The 25,406-nt window shown below is 40.1% G+C and overlaps 1 protein-coding gene across 5 annotated transcripts in view; it reads left to right on the plus strand.

Moving 5' to 3' along the window:
- The window catches only part of ZNF609 (zinc finger protein 609), a 194,983-nt gene that overhangs the window by 26,265 nt on the left and 143,312 nt on the right, over nt 1-25,406 (plus strand). The window lies entirely within an intron of this gene.

Below are 25,406 nucleotides of genomic sequence, written 5' to 3' on the forward strand. Positions count from 1 at the left end.
GCCAAATCTGGCTGCCCACTGCCAGTCAGTACTTCCCTGGACTAATTGCCAAATGCTATGTGTACTCTGTGGGAGGTGGATCAGTTTGTGGGTAATGACCAATTACAAGGTCAGAGCAGCTGGTAATGATAATGTGGTTTTGTTCTAAATTAGGGGATTCCTTACAGATTAATCAACAGCATGCCTAGACATTTTGGAATGGCGTATCTGTTGGGGGCAGCTACTTGGTAGAATCAATTTCTATAGGTCAAGTTGAGACCCTCCCACTTTGTCCTTGTACCACCTCAGACATTTGTTGCTGGAGGTTGGCATCAACATTTATGTGGTTCCCAACTTGACTGGCATTTCATCCTCAGTCATTAAGTTGATAAACTTAAATAGACTCTATATTTGTATTGAGTGCTGTTCTTATGGAATAAACAGAGTTGCTAGGTCTCTGAAAGAGAAAAGGGTAAAATAAGTTTCATGGCATGATTATTTACCAAGTGTTTTGTTGGTGGCTACTGAAAAGCAAAGGGCCACAGTTTGAGGGGAAAGATTACGGGGCAGGAGGTACAGACTGTACTGAGTTACATAATCAGTCCTTGTGAGTTGGTGTTGTGGCTGTGAAAATTTGGCCTTGAAAGACTCTTTGGCCACTAAAGGTGTAGCTCTTGGCCAGGTATCTCCCTCAACTATTGGGAATCAAAGTCTCCTGCTGGTTTAATAGCTGCCAAACAAAGTAATGATACTTTGCCTTCTGCTTGACTTGGAAGGACAGGTGCCTGCAGCCCCAGGAGGTACACTCCTCTGGGAAGATGATCTTAGTTCATATCTCATGAAATGGAGCTTGCAGGGCTGGAGCAAGTAGGTGTGAGTCTAGGGTCAGCTCAGGCTGCCTTGAACTTCAGCAGCTTACAATTTTCTGCAAATCGGCTGGCCTGGTGATGAGCTGTTCATTGGCTTCTGATTTTCTGCTCTGTTTTCTGCTTGCCCTGTGCTTTCAACTGATCCCAGCAGATGCAGTATAAATTGATTTCTTTGTAATTACATCAGCTGCAACAGGGAATATCTATTTCCATATGTAAGTGTTAATAAATAGAGGCTGGATGTATACATTTGGGTAATGGTGCCCTTTCATTGCCTGGATCCCAGTGGTAGCTTGTGTTTTCTTTGCTGTAGGTATTTTGGTCTTTGCCTCTGGCACATCTGTAGCTCTTAGCAACATCTGGGCTTCTCTGGTAACAGGGCTGTGAATTTTCTTCCACTAATAAACACAATGGTTCATTCCCTTTTACCAGTGGCAGCTGCCAGAGAGACTGCCTGTGTTTAGGTGGCAGATGCTATAGTCCACCTCAACAGAGTCAAGTTCCAGCTGGTTACTAGCTTGACTCATCCTGTGCTGGCCGTGATTTACCTTTTTTTTCTGGGGTACAGATGGATAATTCTGTTCTAAAAAGGCTTAGCAGTACTAGGAGTTCTTGCTTCTGTTCCAGGCCCATTAAACTGTTCCCTACATCCAGCTTCAGGAAACTCTTGCGATATATCCATTTATAATCATTGTTCTCCCTGTGCTAAAAATTGGCTACTTCTGAGCGTGGCCTTCATTTTCCTTTCTGATTAGAACTCTTAACTCATGTTGTGATTTAAGCCCACTAGTAGTCTGTGGGTAAAAGAATTTATGATACTTAGCTTCATGTTTTATTTAAGCCTAAATATCCATGATAGTTTCCAGCAGAGAAGCAAATGTTTTCTTATAGGTACGGGGACTGATTGGATGACTGTCCTTCAGATTATAATTGCATTGAAAGATACAGTACATTCAGCTGTTCTGAATTGGTACAGGGTGGTTTGCTCCTTATTAATGTAACTGTTTTCTAAGCCTGGTCTCCCTAGCAGACTGATGATGGGGACAGTGGAATGAGAGAGAAAGGGAGAGAATGTGCTTCAGTTTTTGGAAAAAAGATAAAATTGCTGTAAAGTACTTTCGGAAACAGAAAATTTGCTATGCAATTCTCAGTTCCTTTCATTGTTCTCTTTACCCTTTTGAGCAATCTGGTTGTGGGGGATGCCTTTCCATAAAGACTTTGGCCACTGAAATAAATAATTATTTAAATAATGTTTGGAAGTTGCTAGGAGATGCAAACACTCTGGGGAGAGAACTTTTTGGAGCTGGGGGAGGGAAAGAAGCAAGTTAAGGGAAAGGCTAAGAATCTTGTAGTGGATCAGCTTTTAAGAAACAGGGACTCCAGGGCTTGGAATATAGTAGGTGCTTAGTTAATGTTTGGTGGCTACCACTAAGCAAGGTCTATGAAAACATCTTTAAGATTTTCTCTCTAAGGGCCTCCCCGGTGGCGCAGCGGTTGAGTGCTGGGTTGCAAGGCTGCCCGCGGCCTCTGCGGCGCTGGTTCGATTCCCGGCTGCTCCCCGGCCACCGGAGGAGGGTCCCACATGGCGCGCAGACCTCTCCTGCCGCCCGCTGCTCCCCTCAGCAGTGTACTTCGGTCCTTCTGCCTGCTCTGCTCCCCGCTCTGGCTCTGGTGAATTCTCTCACCCTCCCGCGCTTCTGACTGTACCCAGTGCATGTATAAACAAAACAAACGAACAAACAAACAAATAAATAAATAAACATTAAAAAAAAAAAAAAAGATTTTCTCTCTAAGATATGGTCTTGCCAATGGTTTAAATGGTTTGGAATGTTCCTTCTGTGTGCGAACAGCCAGCAGAACCAAAACAGTAAAAACATGTTTTGATATAATCTAGGCATTATATTCTCTGAATTGGAAACTATCATGAAGAGGGAAAACAAATTTTGGGAAATGTCTTGACTCAAATCATCCTTCTCTGCCCCCCTTCCACTCTTGGAAATAGAGAATATAAGTTAAGTATAGGTGTAGGATAGAATTGTCACCTGTCTACCATTAGCTAAAGAGGAAGATTTGAATATTCAAATTACCTATTTCAGGACCTCTCTTATCAAGCTCTTACCTCTCTTATCATCTCAAGCTATGGCTGAGGAATTTTCTGTTAACCAAGGATGTGGAGTTCCCATCAAGGGATCCCACTTTTGTACCACCACACCTCTGGTGAAGCTCGATGTGCCATTTCCCGGAGTTCTAGGAGAGACCAGAGGGGATGACTCTCAGCAACCCCTGTTGCCTTATGTCGTTATTAAACACTCCTTCCTTGTGCTTCCTGTCAGCCAAAGAGATGGGGGTAGGAAATCTGGAGGAATAAACAAGATAGAACCTTCTGGCTCCTGGCTGTTCCCTTCCTTTTGGTTTGATTGAAAGGTTAAGTTAGGGATGGAAGGGGTGATAGGGAGGAGAGAGGACACCTGTTTGAATGTCTCAAGCCTAGTGCTGGACAGGCAAGGGGAAAAAAAAGAAGAAAAAGGTAAGATTATCCCTATCTTTTTTTTTTTTTTTTTTTTTTTTAAATCATATGCGGTAAACTAGTAGGCTGTGGTGGCTAAAGAATCTAGAAGTTTGTAACCAGAATCAGAGGCTTCCTTTGCCTCTTTAGCTTCTGCCTTTGATCTTGCAAGGAGGGAACACTGCAGTCTGCTTTCCCCATGTCTGTGTCTCAGCTTTTGCTGCTCTCAGAGTGCTGCATATATTTACCACTTCCCCCATTAGTTTAGGATACCAAGGAAACGATAATGTGTTCTTTGCTCTTTCACCTTCAGATCATGCTTGCTTTTGCTTTCATCCTGTGGTCGAAGAGCATCTTTTCTTTGCCCTTGGTTTTGTTTTCCTGCCCTAGTTTATGCCTTCCCGCTCAGCTCTCTAGTGTTGCAATTCCCCATTGCCCAACCAAGGTCAGTTTCTCTTTTATTCCTTCTGATCCAAGGCTTTCTATCTCAACACCTTACTCCTTCACTAGCTGTTCTTTCTCAGTTATTGATGGCATTAACAGTCAGCCTGGCTTCCTGAAGCCAGATGCCCTCAAGCATTTTCCTTCATGAAGAAATTAAGTTGATATTTATGCAGGGTAGAGATGCACTGTCTAACTACCATGGAGCTTGAGTTTAATTTATTTTTTCTTCAGAGCTGTTTTCCGTTTGGGTGTTGTAATTCAAGGAGAGCCCAGAGAAAGATTATCTTGTCCAATCTCTATTTCATAGAAGAGGAAACTAAGACCAGTGAGGTAATGTGACTTGCCTAGGTAGACAGTGGGAAAGCCAGGCATAGAAATCAGATTTTTAAATATAAAGTACTTATGGCATATTACTTAGAGATTCTTAAATATTTAACTCAGAGATGATTCCCTGTTTTACCACTTTAAAGACTATCTTAGAAACATTGGCTGTGAATGCTAGGTACTCAAAAATGCCCGGATGCTTTCATTTGTTTTTCAACTAATTTTAACATTTTAACTCAATAAACAAAGGTTTCTTTGGTAATGTAGTAATGTTTATCAAAGAACAACAATTTAGAGCTGGCTCTGAATTCTGTCCTATTTTTTGTAAAGAGGAAATGTTACTTGAATTACTTTTAAAGTGCCATTATGAGCTTGACAGAGAAAGAGATATTGATTGGTTACTGGTTTTCATTGTAATCATTGAGATATTCCAGTTTCTTCTTTATTTGCAATTGCCGGGCAGGTAAGGGGAGATAAATCCTGTCCTTGTGCTTCTTGGATATTTTGCAATACATGTGTTGTGGATGTTAACTGTTTTGTAAAGAGGTGATGTACTGTTGAATGCCATTATCATCTTCCATTCATTTAGTACACTAATTTAGTGCATATTAGATTCTACTTACTATGTTTTGTCTTGGTATATATTGGTGAGTAAAATAGAGATGATCCCTGCTTTTTGAGGAGCTTTTAGTTTATTATCTAGAGCAGAGTTCCTAAAAGTGTGCCCCATAAAACCATGTGCATCCTGACACCTGAGTGTCACAAATGCAGATTCTTGGACCTTATGCCAGATCTGCTAAATAAGTTTTATGGGTAGGAGCCCAGAAGACTGTACTTCCAAAAGATTCTCCACATAATTGCTATCTTATTTAAAGTTTGAGAACCATTGTGAATTTTCTTTATAAAGTATGCATTGGGAACAACTTCTGTCTAAAACACCTGCCTTCTAAACATATTTCACATCTGTATTATTTATAACTTAGTGGTTAAGAGTGTAAACTCTGGGGCCTCCCTGTTGGCCTAGGTGTTAGGTCTCAGTGCTATTGTTACAGGGCAGGGAGAGGGGCAGCCCAGATCCCGCAAACCTGCCTGCTCTAAATAGGTTCTGCCATCCGCCGCATCAACACAAAACATATGAGACTTCAATGGGAAGCAACTTTAATACATTAGGAGACAATACAGGCAAGGCAAAGAATATAGTTTCTAAATTAAGCATCCAAAGTTACCCGTCCCCTCGTGGGTAAAAGTCCATCCAAACAGGATTGGCCCAGAGCAAGGCCCCAAAGCCTGCCACAAGTCTAAAGCATCTCCCAGTGGGGACCCACAGAAAAGGATCAGAAACAACTCTGACAAGTCTGGAAGAAAAAGAGCAAAATCAAGACAAAAACCGCCATTATCACCTCCCCACGGGTCTCTCACCCACATCTGTGTCACCCAGTCCATGACCAAAAGGCAAGCACAGTTTCTTCACATGTCTCTCGGCTCCATGTGCCTCCTCCAGGTCTCCTTCTGGCTCTCCATCCTGCTTCTTTCCTTCCTCAGTCTCTGCAGCTTCTTCTCTCTCTGCTCAGCTCCACCCTCCCTTGGGTGGGGCAGGAAACCTGGAACCTCCCCCTTTCCTGGGGACCACCCTGTTACAATATTACCACTAGATCCCCAGCCAAGGAGGTGACTCACATGGTGCAGCAGACCCCTCCTGTCTTGCCCACTGCTCCCCTCAACAGTGTATTTCAGTCAGTCCGCCTGTTCTGCTCCCCACTCTGTCTCTGGTGAATCCCCTTACCCCCCACACCTCTGGCCTACACCCCAGTTCTTCTATGCAAAAATAAATAATTTTTTTTTTAAGAAAAAAAAATTTTTTTAAGAAAAATTTGATTTTAAAAAGAGTGTAAATTCTGAAGCTAGAGTACCTGGGTTTATATCGCAGCTTTACCACCTATTACCTGATGATCTTAATTGAGTTAACTGTTCCTCACCTGCTAAATGAGGAAGACAACAGTACCTTTTACATGGGGTTGTTGTAAGATTAAATTAGTTAATTTCTATAAATCATTTAGAACAGTGTTTGGCACGTAGGAAACTTCCAGTAAATATTAGGAAAAAAGGAAAACATGATTTGAGTTGAAATGTATCTCGGGCTGCTATTGGCAGTAATGTACTGAATTATAACAATTTTCCATCTATTCTGTAAACCTGGTATGGATAATTAAACAGGTTGGCTAAGACTTTCAACATTATGCTAAGGAGAAGTTCAAAACCTGGGTTGGTGGATTTGCATGTTAGTGATAAGTTCTAAAGCCCCTGATATCTATAGTGGGATTTGAGGGTTTGGGAAACCAAAAATTGGCTTCAGAAGATATTAAAATGGCCTGTTGCATTTCAGATTTCATATAAATTGAATTTCTTTTCTGGCCATATCCCGGTGTGGCGTTGGGTATGTTGAATGGATGTGACTGTGGGTCTGCCAGTGTGTGCGATCGCCTGTATGCTGGAAGAACACTAAATATTTCTGTTTCTACACAAGAGTGCGTGAGGAATCTAAGTCCTAGTCCTTAATCTGTCCTCCCCCAGCGTGAACTTGTATTTTTGCCATTTGGGTGGGAGTCTTTTCCCCAGCACAGCATCTAGGCAGGCAGCAGGGCCTGGGCTACAGGCTGGAGGTGGTGGTAACAGACATAGGCGAGCTGCTGCCACCGCCGGCTCGCTGAGCCCTCTTCTCTGTGGTTTCCACTCTTCAAGCCACGCTTAAGTAACCCGCCTCCAGAGCTGCTGACAGGGCTGTGTTCAGAGGCCTTGGAAATTACACTGTTCATTTCCTTATCATCCCCTGACCTGCAGTGCAGAGCCTTCTGGTGCAGGAACAAGGCAGAAAAAAAATACAGACAGCTCCCAGCCAGCGTGTGTCAAGGACTACAAAGAAGGAAATTGGACTTGTTCACTTAAAAACCGTGGGTTAGGCTTTGATTTTCAGCTCATGCCGAGTGTTATTTGTGTGTGCACATGTTCTTTCTCTGTATGTGTAGAGAATGAGTCTGTGCATGACAACGCTGTAGAGAAGCATATGAAAGCAGAGAGCAGAAGGAAGATTGCTTTTCTCTTCAGTTAATTTCCCAGTTGTGCCATTGAGAGGGGCCTGGAAGGATTAGCATGAGGAAGGTGCCAGGCCATATTAATATTTTAAAATATATTTCTCTCAGTACAGTTTAGTCATGGTTGAGAGCACTTACCCAAGTAAGAAGCTTCTTTGGCTGACTGAGGAGACATTTTTAACAAATCTTATTCTCTGAAGTTGTTCATTCAAGATGACATTGAATATAAGAAAGTATAGGCTTTGGGTCAGTCTTGATAAGGGGAACAGCTTTTTTTGAGATAATGTGACAAAGGAGAGAGAGACAGGAGGATGTTATAGCATCCAGGATTTTCTGTTTATAGAGCAACTTTCATTTATTTTCAGAACCTGTGCTCATTTGTTGTTTTTTTAGTATTATGAAACAATCTACTTCCCTTTTCTTTTAGCACTTCTTTTGGCATAGGAGATCCAAAGGAAGCACCTTTTCAGCCTGAAGAAATGAAATGTGGATGTTAAAGAGTTCTTGAGCATATAGTTCACAACATTCTGTCCTTAATTTTCTTTTTTCTGGAAACATTTCCAGTGGAGTCTTTGTGATGGGAGAGGTAGGAGGGGAGTCGGGGAGTCTTTTAGATTTCACACCATGGAGATGATTTTAAATCCTAAGTGTCTCTCCTGTTAGAGGCACTATATAGTGAGGTGTTTTCACATGGTGAGGTGATAGCTAAGGTGAGAGAGGATGATTTCCTTTTACCTTTTTTTTCTTTTTCTTTAAAGATTTATTTTTATTTATTTATGCATACAAGAACTGGGGTGTAGGCCAGAGATGTGGGGAGGGGGGAGTGTGTCTGTGAGAGGATTCACCAGAGACTGAGTGGGGAGCAGAACAGGAGGATCTGCTGAAATACCCTGCTAAGGGGAGCAGTGGGTGAGACAGGAGAGGTCTGCTGAGCCATGTGGGTCAGCTCCCTGGCCGGGGATCAACTCATGCCACAGTGGCTGGCAATGGCTTGAAAGAACTACTTGAGACTTTAACCCTTGCGCCACAAGGGAGGCCTTCCTTTTACCTTCTTATAAAGCAGTGGTCCCCACACCCACAGCAACAGGTATGCACTTGTAGAAATTTGACTATGGGATCCCACTCCAAGCCACCAAATTAGAAACTGTAGGATTTAGGCCAACCTATTTGTGGTTTAACATTAGTTCTCTCATTGACTGTGATACACAGAGTTTGAGAGTCACTATCATAGAGCATCCTTCCCTCTTAATAAGTGAAGATCAAATTCATCAAAAACTCAGTAGAAAAGAGTAACTCTGAACAGTAGGTATAATTTTTTTTTTTTCCTGAGTGTATTCAGATATGCCTATTCCCTTTTTGGACAGTCTGACAGGAATCCAAAATTGAAAGTAATATAGAAGAGTTTGGGACTCTTGCCATCTGCAGTGTGGAAGTGCATAATAGTACTGACCTCATGGGGTTATTATGAGGATTAGTTGAGATAAAGGTTAAGTGCTCAGCACAGTGTATATAGTAAGTATTCAATAAGTGTTAGACGATGTTGATACAATATTATTAGCTTTGAGGTAGAAGGTTTTTATGAAATTAAGGAGAAAGGATTGAAGGTTTTAGAAAATAGTGAATTTATGAGTTAATATTCTAACTCCTGCTTTATAGTAACTGATATTTCTAACTGGCTTCTAGGAAGGCTGGAGAACAGATTGATTCAGAGCATTTGGTACCATTAAGGTTTGAGGTCTCATTGTTTGATTGGTTAGTTTGGAAGGGTTTGTTGGACTCATTTTGGTAGAAGACTGATCTTAGGTTGAAGAACCATGACTCTTACTTAGCTATTTACCATTAATCATTTTTTTTTGGTATATGCTCAGACCTTCTGAATTATTTTTCTAAGGATTAGAAAATCATTAAACATGGTTTTAATTTAGAAAGTTTTTCTTCCATGAGTGCAGACTTTATTTTGAAAGGATTGGAGCTCCTACAGGTAGTCTCAGTACCCAAGAAAAGAATGAGAATTGAGATACTTTTTGTGAATTTGTCACTAGCTACCAGAAAGAAAAAGGCAATTCTTAGATTTTTGGATGTGCTTAGTTTTCAACTTGAATTGTTATCCATTGGGAGAGTACAGTTTGACTGTGTCTGCAAGATACTCTTTAATTGTTTTTTAAATTGGAGACCACAAGATTTCAGCCCTAGTGGCAAATGTTAGTGTTTAGATGAGCCAGAACTGGCCATGGAATCTTCTCTTGAACCCTGTTTTTTGTTTGGTAGTTCTTTTCATTGTAACAGGTTTTTCTGTGAACTGGACCCAGCTCACTCAGCACTCAGCTCAGAAATATTTCTTAGGTGATGTGTTCCTTCAGAAGTAAGTACTTAGCTCTGCACCAAAACAAACCTTAGTGAAAGGTGCAGATAGTGCCGTAGAAAGGAGGTGTAAATATTGGTCATACACCAACCAAAGTGGGATGAAGTAAGGGAAATTAATATTCAGGCAGAAAATCTGATACTGAGGTTTCTCAACTAGAGGTGTATATCACAATCACTTCTGGAGCTTTTGAAAAGTAAAAGTACCCTCCTGAAATAAAATCTGCAGAACTGGGGACCCCAAGCATGTGTTTTTTGGTTTTTTTTTTTTTTTTTTTTTTTTTTTTGACTTCAGCAGCTGCTTTTAATGTACTTCTTGGTTAAAAACCATTACTGTTGTGAAAAGGAGTTTGGCTTCTCTATACAGCCTCTGGGAATTCCCCTTACTCCCTTAGCAGGGTTGACCTTGCATTTTGCCATTTCCAGATGGAGCTCTGACCTATACTTTCAATATCATGTGATCCTTGAATGTCTTACAGCTTGCTTAAGAGTCTCCTTTTTCATTGCTCAATCATTGAGTTGGGGTCAGCTATTTAGCAATTGAATCTGAATTGAATCTGAATTCTCATTGTTCCCTTAATTAGGAGAGTTATTGATTTTCTCAGTTATAGTCTTCAAGGTAGAACATACTTATTAATGTTAACTGATTCAATTTTACCTTATAGGTGTAGAATTTTTTTTTATAATTTTTTAAAAGTTTTATTTATTTATGCATACAAGAGCTGGGGTATAGGCCAGAGACATGGGGGGCGGGGGTGAGAGGATTCACCAGAGACAGAGTGGGGAACAGAACAGGCAGATAGACCACAGTACACTGCTGAGGGGAGCAGCAGGCGAGTCAGGAGAGGTCTACTGTGCCATGTGGGTTGCTCCCTGGCTGGCCGGGGATCGAACGGGTGCTAGAGAGGCTGTGGACAGCTTCATAGGTTGCGTCTTAGCCCCTTGTGCCACCAGGGAGGCCCTAGTTCTAGAATTTTTAAGGCAAATTTGAGCAAATTTTTAAAACTAGATACATCTGCCCTATATGGACAACTAGTGCTGTTTTTCTGTTTAAATCAGTGCAGAAGACAGGTTTAGATACAGTATGAGTTTATCGCTAATCCAAAGGCAGTTTCTTTTCTCATAGATTTGTGACTGTATTTCTATGCTTACTGAGTGTTCTTATTTTCTGGAAACCTATGACATTCCAAAATAAATGCATCTATCCAATAAAGACCTGTTTCTGAGCTTGCTTATGGACACATTTATATTAAACAAGCTATTTTTTTTTAAAGATTATTTATTTATACAAGCACTGGGTACAGTCAGAAGTGCGGGAGGGTGAGAGAATTCACCAGAGCCAGAGCTGAGAGTAGGACAGGTAGAGCGATGAAGTACACTGCTAAGGGGAGCAGCGGGCGGCAGGAGAGGTCTGCGTGCCATGCGGGACCCTCACCGGTGGCTGGGGATCAAACCGGTGCTGCCGAGGCTGCGGGCAGCTTTGTAGCCCAGCGCTCAACCGCTGCACCACCGGGGAGGCCCTAAACATGCTATTTTGAGAAGAGGGAACGTCATCTCACAGAAGTAGAAGTCCCTTATCTAAATTCCTTGCTTTTTTCTTTCTTTTTTTTTTTTAAAAAGATTTATTTATGCATTACAAGAGCTGGGGTGTAGGCCAGAGGTGTTGGGCGGGTTAGAGGATTCACCAGAAACAGAGTTGGGAGCAGAACAGATGGACTGACTGAAATACACTGCTGAGGGAAGCAGCAGGCGAGACAGGAGAGGTCTGCTCCGCCATGTGGGTCAGCTACCTGATAGCTTCATAGTGCTGATACTTAACCCCTTGCGCCAACAGAGGGGCCCTTCTTTTATTTATTTATTTTTTTAAATAAACACATACTGTTTCTTTGAAGTCAAGAAGAAAACTCAGTGTGTTTGAGTATAAGGTATTTCCCACTGGGATTTTAAGTTTCATACCTAAGCAAAAGTAATTAGAGTACTGTTATCAGAGAGGAACACATTCTTGAACATGCTGCAAACTCATGTTAAAAACTTATGGAATGTCATATTTTGGCCAAAATTATATAACCTTTAATTCTCATATAGTACAATTTAAATATGGTTTTTTATATTGGTACATGTATTACCTATGCTCTCAGAATTTATGTAAATCTATATTTTGGGTGGATCATTTTAGGTTTGAGAGCATCTCAGATGCAAATACCACTGAATAGGAGGAGAAAAAATTGGCATATGTGGTGAAGAACTCATTTTACAAAGTGACTATACATTTATATACACCATTTACATTTATATACACCATGTTAGACTCAGTCTTAATTCCATCAGTGTGTAGATTCTTAAACATCTGGTAGAGTGTCTGTTTTAGATAAAATATGCCATAAGGCATTTTTCATTTTGCTTGGATTGAGAATGTAGGGACTTGAAATCAAACAAACTGATTGCTTATTAAATTTCAGAAAGAGGCTGAGAAATTCTTTCATTTATGTTTGCTTCTGTTGTCTCTCTTGTCTTGTCCCATCTTCTTAGAGGATTAGATTGTTACAAAGTCAGGGTATGAGGCACTTGGTCAGTAACTGCCCTTGAAAATCGCTTAGGATGATGCCATGTGATTCAACATAACTTTTTTTTTTCTCCAGCATTGAAACAAACCATTATTTCCTCATTGGAGGTCTCGTGTAAAAGCTTGTGCTTAGGACTATATTAATAAAAAATATACATTTATAAATACTAGAATTAACTCTGAAATGTTTACACTAGGTGAGGCATGTAGGAGTAGGAGCTGGATGCATGAACAGAAGTACAAGTCTCCCATCACTGGCTCCCTCCAGAGCAAATAAAATAGCTTGAGGCCCAAACCATTCAATTTGTTCTTTTTTTCCCAACCATGTGTAGTTGGTTTTATTATATTAAATGTATATATCAAGTTATCTCTTCAGCGTACAAAGGTACTTTATGACAGCAGAGGAAATCTGGGGGTCCAGATTTCTAGTGGAAGTTTAAGGTCAGAAGATTGAATCCAGCTTAGTATAATGACTATTCTTTTGTAATATTTACTTTCAATTTTAATTTTCTTGTTCCTCACAATACCCACAAATACCTTCTCTTCAGGTTCCATTTGCCACTGATGAAATAAGGTCATTTTTATGTGGTTACCACAGGTCTGGTCTTTTAGTTAAACAAGAACCATCCTGTAGGCAAAATTCTCTTACTAACATAAATATCCCTTAGACTAGTGACTTCCTTTGCCCAGTGCCTTTGGTAACTACTTTGAATTACCCCTCAGTTTTTAGTCTTTTCTAACTTTCAGCTGGAATCTAAACCAGACTTTAAAAAAAAAAAAACCCTATTGTTACAATTATTTTTGAGATTTGCTTTCATTACAGGTCTTGTTTTAACCAGGTAGGGTTATATTTAGTTATGCAGATTTAAAGAGGGTCTCTTCTGTTCCCCTGTTGAAAGTAATTAACCAAGAAAAAGCAGTTGTATATGTTCTACCATGAACATTCATTACAATCTGGGTACAGCACTGACTACTATTGGTAATTAAGTTTTACCCATAGTTCAAGTTTGCTGTTAGCTACTACTTTCAGATCACACTGCTAAAGACTTGGTGTCATTGCTTTTGTTCTTCTAGCAGTATGCTAGTAGTGGCTCTTGCAAAGAACATTACATTTGCCCTATTGGACTGGAGAGACAGAAGTTTTCATGTTCGTTGTGGGTGTTGGCCAATGAACATCACTGAGGGAAGGGCTAAGCTCCTAGAAATGAAAATTTCTGAGTTTATTGATTTGGAACGCTCTGGAGTTTTGCTCTTCGGCTTTTGTGAAATGGAGCTTCTTTTCAAGCAGAGAAAGGCAGCAAGACTTAATGTCAGTTCCCACCCCTCTAATCTTTCCCTTAGAGCTAAGTAGATTGATGTCCTCCACACATGGAGGAAAAGGTGGTTGTTCTGGAAGCCAAGTTTCATAGGGCTGTCCCTAGCTTCTGCTGAATTAGTGACCTGTAGTGGCATTCATAGCAGAGAAAAGTCTGGGAAGATAGTATGAAAAGATTATTTCAATGTCATTTTTATATTTGACTGAAATTTTCAGATTTTTCATGTTTTTATTCCCTTCATCCTCCATTTCACACCTAAAATCCAATAGCAGGAGAAAAGGACATGGAAATCCCATTATAATCCTTACCATTCTCTGACTCACTTTCCTTTCCTTTGATATGGTGAAAACTTGTTGAAATTAACTGGGAGTAGCCTGAAGGAGATACATTTGGAAGATAGTGGTAGTGAAGAGGTAGTAGGGTTGGGCTTTGTGTTGGTGAACGGAATGAGTGCTTGGATATAAACTTTATACCCCCTTGGCCCTTATTCTCCACCCCCACCCCCCACCCCTTAACTTTAGAAGCCTCACTTCATTTACTTGTGTCCAGTATTTTTATAAGCATTTTAAATGTCTAATATTTGTTTCTGTCAATCTCATTTGCTTTACCATGCATAATTCCCTTAAACTTCTTCCTTCATTATGCTGTAAGTGGTAACATCTCATCTTTCCTTATGGTTCTACATTAATCTGTTGTGGGAATATGACTCATCATCTTGATTCAATCCTGTATGAGTGGGCACTTAGGTGGTTCAGTGTCCTAACTATTGTAAATAATGTTGTAATAAACACTGTAGAGCATATAAATTTTTCGTGTTCTTTGGATATGGATAGATGCTCTAGAATGGGATTGCTGGTCATATTGTATTCCCATTTTTTGTTTTTTAAGGTAAATCCAGATAGTTTTCTAAAATGCACCAGTTTACACTCCCAGCAAAGGTGTGATAGGGTTCCTCTTTTCTCCGCTCACCCTCTCCAGCACTTGTTATCAGAGGTCTTTAAAAAAAAAAAAAAGATTTATTTATTTATGCGTATAAGAACTGGGGTACAGGCCAGAGGTATGGGGGGGCGAGAGGATTCAACAGAGACTGAGTGGGGAACAAAACAAGCAGACTGACTGAAATACACTGCTGAGAGGAGTAGTGGGTGAGACAAGAGAGGTCTGCTGTGCCATTTCGGACATCTCCCTGGTCAGGGATCAAACTTGTGCTGCAGTGGCTGCTGATAGCTTCAAAGTGCTGCATCTTAACATTACCTTTGTGCCACCAGGGATGCCCCGGAGGTCTTTTTAATATGTGCCCTGCTCATGGGCATGAGATAGCATCTTGTGGTTTTAACCTGAATCTCCCATATTCGAAGTGATGATAAATATTTTCCATGTGTCTGTTTGCCTTTTGGATACCCTCTTTGGCGAATTTTCAGTTCATATGTGCTGCACATTTATTAATTGGGTTGCTTGCTTTTTTATTATTAAACCCCTTATCTGTTGTGTAATGTATATATATTTTCTCCCATTCATTGCGATGTCTTTTTAATTTATGTTTTCTTTCTGTGTAAAAGCCTTTTAATTTGCTATTATGTCAATTGTTTTTTGCTTTTATTTTCCTTTTTAAACAATAAATGTCAGTATTTTCCCTACCAACTATTTACTTGACTTAGTAAGGGAACAGCAAATGCCTGGTATTTGCTAGGGACGGTTTTTGACTTCTGGGGATAGGTTCCCCCCCCCATTTTATTTAAATTTCATGTTTGTTTGTTTGTTTATTTATTTATACAAGCACTGGTTACAGTCGTGGGAGAGTGAGAGAATTCATCAGAGCCAGAGCGGGAAACAGAACAGGCAGACTGACAAAGTAAACTGCTGAGGGGAACAGAACAGGCAGACTGACAAAGTACACTGCTGAGGGGAGCAGTGGGGCAGCAGGAGAGGTCTGCACGCCATGTGGGACCCTCCCCGGCGGCCGGGTATTAAACCGCGCTGCACAGGCTGCGGGCAGCTTCGCAGCCCAGCGCTCAACCGCTGCGCCACCAGGGAGGCCCTAAATTTTATTTTTATATTCCCCATACAATTACAACCCCCTTATTTTGACCCCAAGCCCTCCTTTCTCCGCCCCCCCAACAACCATAGAATGTCTCTGGTTCATCGTTGTTTGTTGATTTTGATATTTTCTTTCTTATAGTTATTATATTTCCTTGTCCCTTATTTAAGTTTTCTAGATTCCTGCTATGAGTAGGACCATCCAGTATTTTTCTTCTTCTTTCTGGCTTATTTCGCTGAGCATGATCCCTTACAGCGCCATCCATGTTGCTGCAAATTGCATGTGTTTATCTTTTTTGAATGCTGAGTAATATTCCATGGTGTATATGTACCACATCTTCTTGATCCAGTCATCTATTTTTGGGCATTTGGGTTGTTTCCATAGCTTAGCTGTTGTAAACAGTGCTGCTATAAACACAGGGGAGCAGGTGCTCTTTGGAATTGATGTTTCTGTGTCCTTTGGGTAAATACCTAGGTAATTGCTGGATCATATGGCAGCTCTATGTTTAGTAGGTCAAGAAATCACACAGCTCTCCATAGTGGTTGGACCAGTTTGTACTCCCACCGATGCAGGAGAGTTCCTTTTTCTCCACAACCTCGCCAACATTTATTGTTGCTAGTTTTTTTAATATGTGCCATTCTCACTGGTGTAAGATGGTATCTCACTGTAGTTTTGATTTACATTTCCCTGATTACAAGTGATGTTGAACATTTTTTCATATGCCTGTTGACCATTTGCATTTCCTCTTCAGAGAAGTTTCTTTTTAGCTCTTCTGCCCATTGTTTTTTTAAATATTTCTTTTTAAAGAGTTATTTATTTATTTATACAAGCACTGGGTACAGTCAGAAGCGTGGGAGGGTGAGAGAATTCACCACAGCCAGAGCAGGGAGCAGAACAGGCAGACTGACGAAATATACTGCTGAGGGGAGCAGCAGGCGGCAGGATAGGTCTGCACGCCATGTGGGACCCTCGCCAGGTGGCCGGGGATTGAACCGGCGCTGCAGAGGCTGTGGGCAGCTTCGCAACCCAGCGCTCAACTGCTGTGCTACCAGGGAGGCCCTCTTCTGCCCATTTTTTGACTGGATTATTTTCTTTGTTTTTGTTGAGTCTCATCAGCTCTTTGTAGATTTTTGTGATCAGTCCTTTATCATTAGTGTTGTGTGCAAAAATGTTCTCCTAGTCGGTGGGGTTTCTCTTTGTTTTTGTTATTGTCTCTTTTGCTGTGCAGAAGCTCTTTAATTTGATGTAGTCCCAGCTGTTTATCTTTGCCTTCACTATCACTGCTTTGGGTGATGTGTCTGTAAAGATGTCTTTGATGTGCATATCATGTAGTGTTTTGCCTATATTTCTTTCTATGCATTTTATGGTTTCAGGTCTTATGTCTAGTTCTTTCATCCATTTTGAGTTGGTTTTTGTGTATGGTGTGAGGTAGTGGTCAAGCTTCATTCTTTTGCATGTAGCAACCCAGTTTTCCCAGGACCATTTATTGAACAAACTTTCTTTGCTCCAATGCATATTCTTTGCTCCTTTGTCAAAGATTAGTTGACCATAAATCTGTGGGTTTATTTCTGGATTTTCTGTTCGATTCCATTGATCTGTGTGTCTGTTCTTGTTCCAATACCATGCAGTTTTGATGATTATGGCTTTATACTATAGTTTGAAGTCTGGGCATGTGATGCCTCCATTCCCTTCTTTTTTTTTCAGGAGAGCTTTGGCTATTTGGGGTTTTTGGTGATTCCATATGAATTTCATCAATAATTGTTCTATTTTTTTGAAGAATGACATTGAAATTTTTATTGGAATAGCATTGAATCTGTATATTGCTTTTGGTAGGATGGCCATTTTAATAATGTTTATGCTTCCAATCCATGAGCAGGGGATGTCTTTCCATTTCTTTGTGTCTTCTATTTCTTTTAACAGTGTGTTATAGTTTTCTTTGTATAGGTCCTTAACCTCTTTTGTTAGCTTTAGTCCCAAGTATTTGATTTTTTTTGTTTCGATAATTAAAGGGATTTTTTTTTTATTTCTTCTTCAGATTTATTGTTTGTGTATAGGAAGGCTACTGACTTTTGCGTGTTGATTTTGTATCTTGCCACTTTACTGAACTGATTGATGAGTTGAATTAGTTTTTCTGTGGAGTTTTTGGGGTTTTCTATGTTTATTATCATATTATCTGCAAATAGTGATAGTTTGACTTCTTCTTTTCCTATTTGGATTCCTTGTATGTCTTTCTCTTGTCTTATTGCTCTGGCTAGGACTTCCAGTATTATACTGAAAAGCAGTGGTGAGAGTGGACATCCTTGTCTTGTTCCAGATCTTAATGGAAATGCTTTCAGCTTTTCACCATTGAGAATGATACTTGCTATTGGCTTGTCATTTATGGCCTTTATGATGTTGAGGTATGTTCCTTGTATCCCAAGAATTTCAAGGGCTTTTATCATGAATGGGTGTTGTACTTTGGGGATAGTTTTGACTAGGAATTTGAAATTAGGATAATTTAGGAGTTGATAGCAACTTGTCTAAATAAGACCCCTCAAGAAGGAAACAGTATATCTAAAGGAAACAGGTTTATTGTGGTGCTCACTTATTTAAAAAAAAAAAAAAATATATATATATATATATATAAACTGAATATAAACTTTAGCCCTAAATAAGGGGTCTAAGCAATACCTCTCAAGAAAAATTTGTTCTAAATAATACCTCCCAAGAAAAAAACAGCATATCTAAAGGAAACAGGTTTCATTGTGGCTCTCCCTTAGGGTAAAAAAAAAAAAAAAAATTACCTCTTCTTAAATATTCTTATGTTGATCTTAGGGATTGTTCTGTATTATTGCATTTGTCCCACTTAAATGTTTTTACATATTTTTCAGAACTGTTTCCAAAGTTCAGTGTTTCTAATCAGTTGTTATATTCTGAGAAATCATACTGGGTACCATCTGTGGAACTATATTGTTCTAATAGAATTATACAATGTATGCTTGTACTATACATTGATTTCTTCTCTCCCAATACCTCTATTCTGAGATATTTCACTTGATGTTTTTGTGGCTCTGTCTGTTTCAGCGTTATTTAAAATGGTAATTTGATGAGTCTTGTTTTACTAATATCCCTAACAAATTAAAAAATTCCCGTAATTCATCAACCCCCACATGGAATGTTTTATAATTAATTTTTTTCTAGATTTACAGGTTAGAGAGGGCTATCCTAACCAAGCTATTCAAATTTGTGGATACTTGTTTAGTTCATCCAGGAAATACTAACACTTAGGATAAAGACTTGGGTAAGATAGGCATTGTCTCTGCTCTAAAGAGCTTAAGTTCTGATGGGGGAGACAGATAAATGAGTTATTAAAACAAAGTCTTATGAGTTATAGTAATAGAAGGTACTATGGCAACACTTTTAAGAGGGTTGGCCTAGGAAATGTTGTATCAGGGAAGATGTGCCCTCAAAGGTGATGGTTTAACAAGCCCACAGGGATAAGGAGTAACAAGTGAACAGAAGACTTTTGTCAGGCAGAGAGAATTTCATAAACTAAGGCTTGGCATTAAGACTAATTTGGGGGCATGAGGAACTGAGAGAAGTTCTCTATGAGAGAAGATGATGAGGAATAGAATGGTAAGAGATGAGGCTGGGGTGCCAGAGCTTCAGATATATAGAGCTTCTTAAGAGCTTTGTTAAAGAATTTGGATCTGTTTGCTTTTTAGCAAATTAAAGTGGTTAATTGGTTTTGAGGTTTGTTTTTTTTTAAGATTTATTCATTTTTATACAAAAACTGGGTGGGGTACAGGCCAGAGGTGTGGGAGGGTGAGAGGATTCACTGGAGACAGAACGAAGAACAAAACAGGCAGACAGACCGAAATACACTGCTCAGGGGAGCCAGAGGTGTGGGAGGGTGAGAGGATTCACTGGAGACAGAACAAAGAACAAAACAGGCAGACGGACCGAAATACACTGCTCAGGGGAGCAGCGGGGGAGACAGGAGAGGTCTGCTGCGCCATGTGGGTATCTCCCTGGCCAACCAGGAATCGAACCAGCTCTGCAGAGGCTGTAGACAGCTTCACCCCACTGCGCTCAAACCACTACACCACCGGGGAGGCCCGGGTTTGATTTTTTTTTAAGAACTACTCTTGGTGCCACCTTAAGAGTTGAGAGCAAGATTGGAGGTGGTAACAAGGCAGTTGTCCTAGACCAGTTGATGGCTACCTGAAGCAGAATAGTGTTAGGAAAAGAACAAGTTGACAGATCTGAGAGAATCAAATTCAGTTAATAGCATCTTGGTGCTTGATATGTTGGGATGGGATTGAAAAAGAAGTCAGTAGTTGTGCCTAGATTATGTCAAGATGTTGGTGGGACTGATAGAAGAGGTGAAAGTTCGCAGAGAAAGATGAGTTTATTTTGGATATGTTTGAGTTGCCTCATTTGCAGGCACAGGAGATACAGTGGCAAGCAAAATATTGATCCCGTCCTTCTTGGGAACATACAGGCTAGCAAGAGACAGGGTGGTATCAAATAATCACATTCATATACATAGTTAAACACTATTAAAATTATAAGAAGGAAAAGTTACAGTGTGCCACGAGTCTAAAATTGAGAACAGACCCAGAAATTCTGGAGGAGGGTAGGTGTAAGAGAAAATGTCCATACAAAAGTTTGAATAAATATCTGAAGGATAATAATGGTTAATTTGAAATAGAGTTAAATGAATGACCAACCAAGTGGCCCTTTGAGGTCCAGAAGTCATGAGAGAGAACTGGAAACCTAGATTTAGGAGTTACTAATGTGAACAAATAACAGATATGGTTATTGAGGCCATGGAAGTGGGTAACCTGATGCAGGGAGAATGTCTATATTAGATAAGACTAAAAATGCTGGGCCCAGGATAGATCCCTGAGGAATACTGAAAAGGCATGTTAGGAAGTGTCTGTGTATCAGAGAACATACGAAACTACATCTGGGTACACATATCTGCAAAATATTTTCAGATCTTCTGAAAGGATTAATAGAACTTGCTTGGTCCTACAGTTAATTAATTTTACTGGATATTGAAGAATGCTTTAAGGAAGTGTCTTTTTTCCATGCTACTTCCGAACAATGAGAGAGTGATCTTTGCTTTTTACTTCAAGAATCCCCACATTCTTCTTGTTTTTCACTGCCTCTTCCAAATCACTGTCAGCTGTCATAGTGGTATTAAAATGAAAGCATAGACTTTGTAATTAGACCTGTGTTTGAATCCTAGCACTGCCGCTTAATAGATGTGGAATCTTGCAAATTACCTCTCTGAATCTCATTTTCCTTGAATTTTATATCAATCAAAATTACACTGTAAATGCATAATATATGATGGTCGAGTAGTTATAGGCCAACAATAAATGTTTGTTCTGTTTTTATTTCTTTTCCTTACAGCCTCTCCTGTTTTTCCAGGCAGGCGAGTTTTTTGTCTGTGATCATTTAAACTCTGTCCCAACTCCCTCATGGTATCATATAACAGCAGCTTTTGTACTAGAGCAATAGCGTTTTGAATTTTAGTGGTAAAAGTCCTTTCTGGAAAGGAACTACTGAGGGAAAGGAGAGGCCAGAGAGGTTCTGGGATGTAATTCAGGATTTTTCAACAAGGATACCATTGGCAGTTGAAGCTGGGTAATTCTTTGTTGTGGGGACTTTCCTGTGTATTGCGGGATGTTTGCAGACATCCTTGCCTTTACCCACTAAATGCCAGTAGCATTCCCCCCAAGTTGAGACAACCAGAAGTGTCTCCAGATGTTGCCACATGTTCCCTGGAGGGGGCAAAATCTCCTCTGAGAACCATTTGCAAAAATACTGTTTCTGGATGTGGGTGTTACTTACACAGCTGTGTGTGTATTAGAATGAAGTAAGTGGTGTATATGCGATTGTAAAGTCTTCTGTTGTGAATGTTGCGTTTCTACAGAAAGTTTTTTAAAACCATTTTCCAGGCAGCTCTTACCCTAAGACTGCTGCCTGCCTGTGTCCATGCAGGTGTTGTTTTGTTTTTAAAAAACTTGCTTTGTGTGCTGAAACAAACAAATAATTTTCACCAAAGGCAGTTAAGAACCAGGCTCTAACACATAATTATGTCTAAGTTAGTGTAGGTTTTCCTTTTTCTTCCACAATCCCTAAATTCTGAGGTGGAGAAATAAGCCCAATGGCAGAATGGAAAGGCAGCAAAAAATTAGTCTGAAAATTTGGCTTACGAAATAATCTCTTTTTCACTCCCAGCAAATAGGGTATAGAATTCAATCTAGCATAATTTTTCTTACAAGATTTCAAAAATAAGCCCAGGGTGCAGGATAGAGTTGTATTATCAGAAGAATCTTCCTTCCCACTTTCTCTGCTATTCTATGACAGCAAAGGAGAGGGTCATCTGATTTTGGTCACTTCATCTCATCCCTCTGTTGACAGCTACTGAAGTTACTTCTGAAAGTGTTTGCTTTTACCCTACATATAAACTTTTTTTTTTAACTTTTCTCTGCTTTGTACGAGTGTGTAGAATGTCCTTCCACATTGGGTGATGTTGACTGCTCTCTGAGAGTGTAGTTCCCAGAGAAGTCTTTGGATGGGTCCCAAGTTGGAAGCAGTAGTTTAAGTGACCCACCTCAGTGTCTTGAGAAGAATCCAAGAAAAGATTCCTTTTTGAAGTTTGAAAGATCCTGTAAAGAGAGGGCAGGCCGTGGGCCAAGCAGCCTTTGAGGTGGTAACCGACTCATAAACAAGAGCTGGCATGTGCCAACAGGCTCTCATCCTGTCTCCAGAGTTGGCTGAGGAGAGAAATGTGTGGAAGGGTCTCTAAGTGGAAGGACTGTTGTTGACTTTGACTGTAGTCACTGGAAATAGAGCAGGGAGGGAACTTGGGCTTGGTCTCTGGGGTCTGTCTGGTATTGCCCTGAGAAGGTTTTTTCCCCTTTGCTTTTTTTTGGCCCCCCTTCACCTCTTTAGTATTAACATTTCAAGGTACAGGAAATGGTTGGGTATTGAGTGTTTTACAACTTCTCTAGTACAGCCTATTAATATTCTGGTCTGCCAAGAAGAAAGCCAGAAGGCATTTAACTAGGTAGAATCAAGACTCGTAACTTTTATGAAGGTCCCCTAAGCAGTGTACCCTCAGTTTATTTGGAAGTGTTAAAGTTTTACTGAAATCTCATCATCACCAGCATGGCTTTTTAGAGAGAATAGACAGCCATGGTATCTGAACTAGAGTGAGACCTGAAGTTGGCAGCAGGGTGAGATGAAGGAAAAAAGGAAAGCAGGAGTATGGGAAAGAGATGCAACTATGCCTCTGCACCCCTGGTCCCTCATTATTCTTTACTGCCCCCTGGAAGTTGCCAAAGCTTGCTCAATAAATTGTGGGCTGGGGATTATTTCTTAATCCCTGTATAAGGAGTACCAAACTTCAGCTGTGTTATCTAGGCTCTGTGCCTCTGGCACTTGGCTAAGGCATATGTGGAGGCATCTGGTGACTCTAGACAAAAGCCTGTTTTGTCAGAGAGGATTGGGGCAAAGTACATGCATTGTTATCTCTGATGCCCTCTGGGCAAACTGTCTGTTTGGCAAGTGATACTGTCTTGACCTTATGAGTTATAGCAACCTGTCCTCTTGGTTTTATGTTTCTTTGAGTTTATTTTCTATTAGTGAACTTTCAGTATTCAGGCTTTGAAACCGACTACTAGAGTTTTCTACAAAAATATTAAATATAAAAAAATAAGTGCTTTTTATAAATAATTTGGAAAATGCAGAAAGGTAAAAGAAAGAACAGAGAAATCATATTTAATTCATTTTCTTAACAGAAGAATTTCTTTAATGTTGTGGAACTGACTCATTATTGATTCAGGACTGGTTAGAGCATGATCTGGACCTCATGAATCTCAACCCTGTTCCCTTAAGCATCTTTAATTTTCCCATTTGAGAGTTGACTTGGTCTGGCCCTGCTTGGCTAGATTTTATTACATTTGATGAAATTTACCCTGGAGTATGAAACACTATCTTCTATATTTAAGTTTTTATAACCTGTCTCCAACCAACATTTTATCCTCATATGATACTGTCCTTAGAAGTCTGGGTATTTATTTGTTGTTTAAACTAGTGGTGATGAATTGTTTTGGGGGAGTGGTTTTGTTATTTTTAAGGGTAAATGTTGACCTGCTTCCCCCCTACCCTTTGCCAAGAGGTTTCTGGTGTCAATAAACATAATTTGCTTTCACTGATGAACTTGATCAAGAAAGTCTTAAGATTTCTTGTGTAGAAAGAAAAGGGCTGCCTTTCCTGATATCTTTTTTTTTTTTTTAAAGATTTATTTATTTATTTATACAAGCACAGGGTACAGTCAGAAGCGCGGGAGGGTGAGAGAATTCACCAGAGCCAGAGCGGAGAGCAGAACAGGCAGAATAATGAAATACACTGCTGAGGGAGTACCAAGCAGCAGGAGAGTTCTGCGCGCCATGTGGGACCCTCGCCGGTGGCCGGGGATTGAACCAGCACTGCAGAGGCTGCGGGCAGCTTCGCAGTCCAGCGCTCAACCACTGCGCCACCAGGGGAGGCCCCTTTCCTGATATCTTGAGACAAAATAAGCCATAGGGACTTTTTCTTTTTCCCTAGAGTAATATTTTATTTGTGCCAATAGCACAGAAATAAACTACTTCATTTTCTATATTATTTTCTATCTGGATTTGAGTAATACGGAGATTCTGCTTCTTAGATGTTTACATTGATGTTTAGATTTTTAACTCTTAGAAGTTTATTATTAAGGGCCTCCCCTGTGGCGCAGCGGTTGAAGCTGGGTTGCGAAGCTGCCCGTAGCCTCTGCAGCGCTGGTTCGATCCCCGGCTGCTCCCCACCCACCGGAGGAGGGTCCCACATGGCGTGCAGACCTCTCCTGCTGCCCGCTGCTCCCCTCAGCAGTGTACTTCGGTCCTTCTGCCTGCTCTGCCCCCTGCTCTGGCTCTGGTGAATTCTCTCACCCTCCCGTGCTTCTGACTGTACCCAGTGCATGTATAAACAAGCAAAACAAACAAACAAATAAATAAATAAACATGCCTCTACTAAAAAAAAAAATAAAAAAGTAAAAAAAAAAATGGAAATCTTGACCCAGGTGGGAAATGTATTTTGGGCTATTTTTTTTTTTTTTCCTTTTTACTGTTAAAAATGGGGCAGGGTATTCAAGGTACTGGTGGTGTTCTAAAAGTACTCTATGATATTTGCAATGTCAGATGTAATATTTTATTTGTGCCAATGGCACAGAAATAAACCACTTCATTTTCTATGTAATTTTCTATATGGATTTGAATAATACGGAGATTGTGCTTCTTAGACGTTTACATTGATGTTTAGGTTTTTAACTCTTAGAAATTTATTATTAAGAAAATGGAAATCTTGGAGCCTCTCTGGAGGCGCAAGGGGTTAATATACCTTCCCTTGTTTATTATCAAAAAGTAGAAAATAGTTTGTTTCTAGAACTCTTTAATGACTGATAGATAGTTGGAGAATGTTTTTTTTTGGAAGAGGTGAGTTAAGCTAGGATTTTTTTTTAAATGGTGACTTTTATTTTCCTCATACAAGTTTTTAAAACTTGAGATATAGGGCTATCCACAGCCACTGCAGCACGAGTCCCTGGCCAGGTAGCTGACCCACATGGTGCAGCAGACCTCTCCTGACTCGCCTGCTGCTCCCCTTGGCAGTGTATTTTAGTCAGTCTGCCTGTTCTGTTCCCCACTCTGTATCTGGTGAATCCTCTCACCCCCAACACCTCTGGCCTGTACTCCAGTTCTTGTATGCATAAATAAATAAAACTTTTTAAAAAAACACTTGAGATATAATAAAATTTCCTTTTTAAAGAAATGTGCAACTAGGTGCTTTTATGGTCTATTCATAAGGCTGTGTGATCATCATTTTTTAATTCCAGAATATTT

The sequence above is a fragment of the Talpa occidentalis genome, unplaced genomic scaffold, assembly GCF_014898055.3.
Source record: "Talpa occidentalis isolate TD23 unplaced genomic scaffold, MPIMG_talOcc4v2.1 talOcc4.11, whole genome shotgun sequence".
Classification (NCBI taxonomy): domain Eukaryota; kingdom Metazoa; phylum Chordata; class Mammalia; order Eulipotyphla; family Talpidae; genus Talpa; species Talpa occidentalis.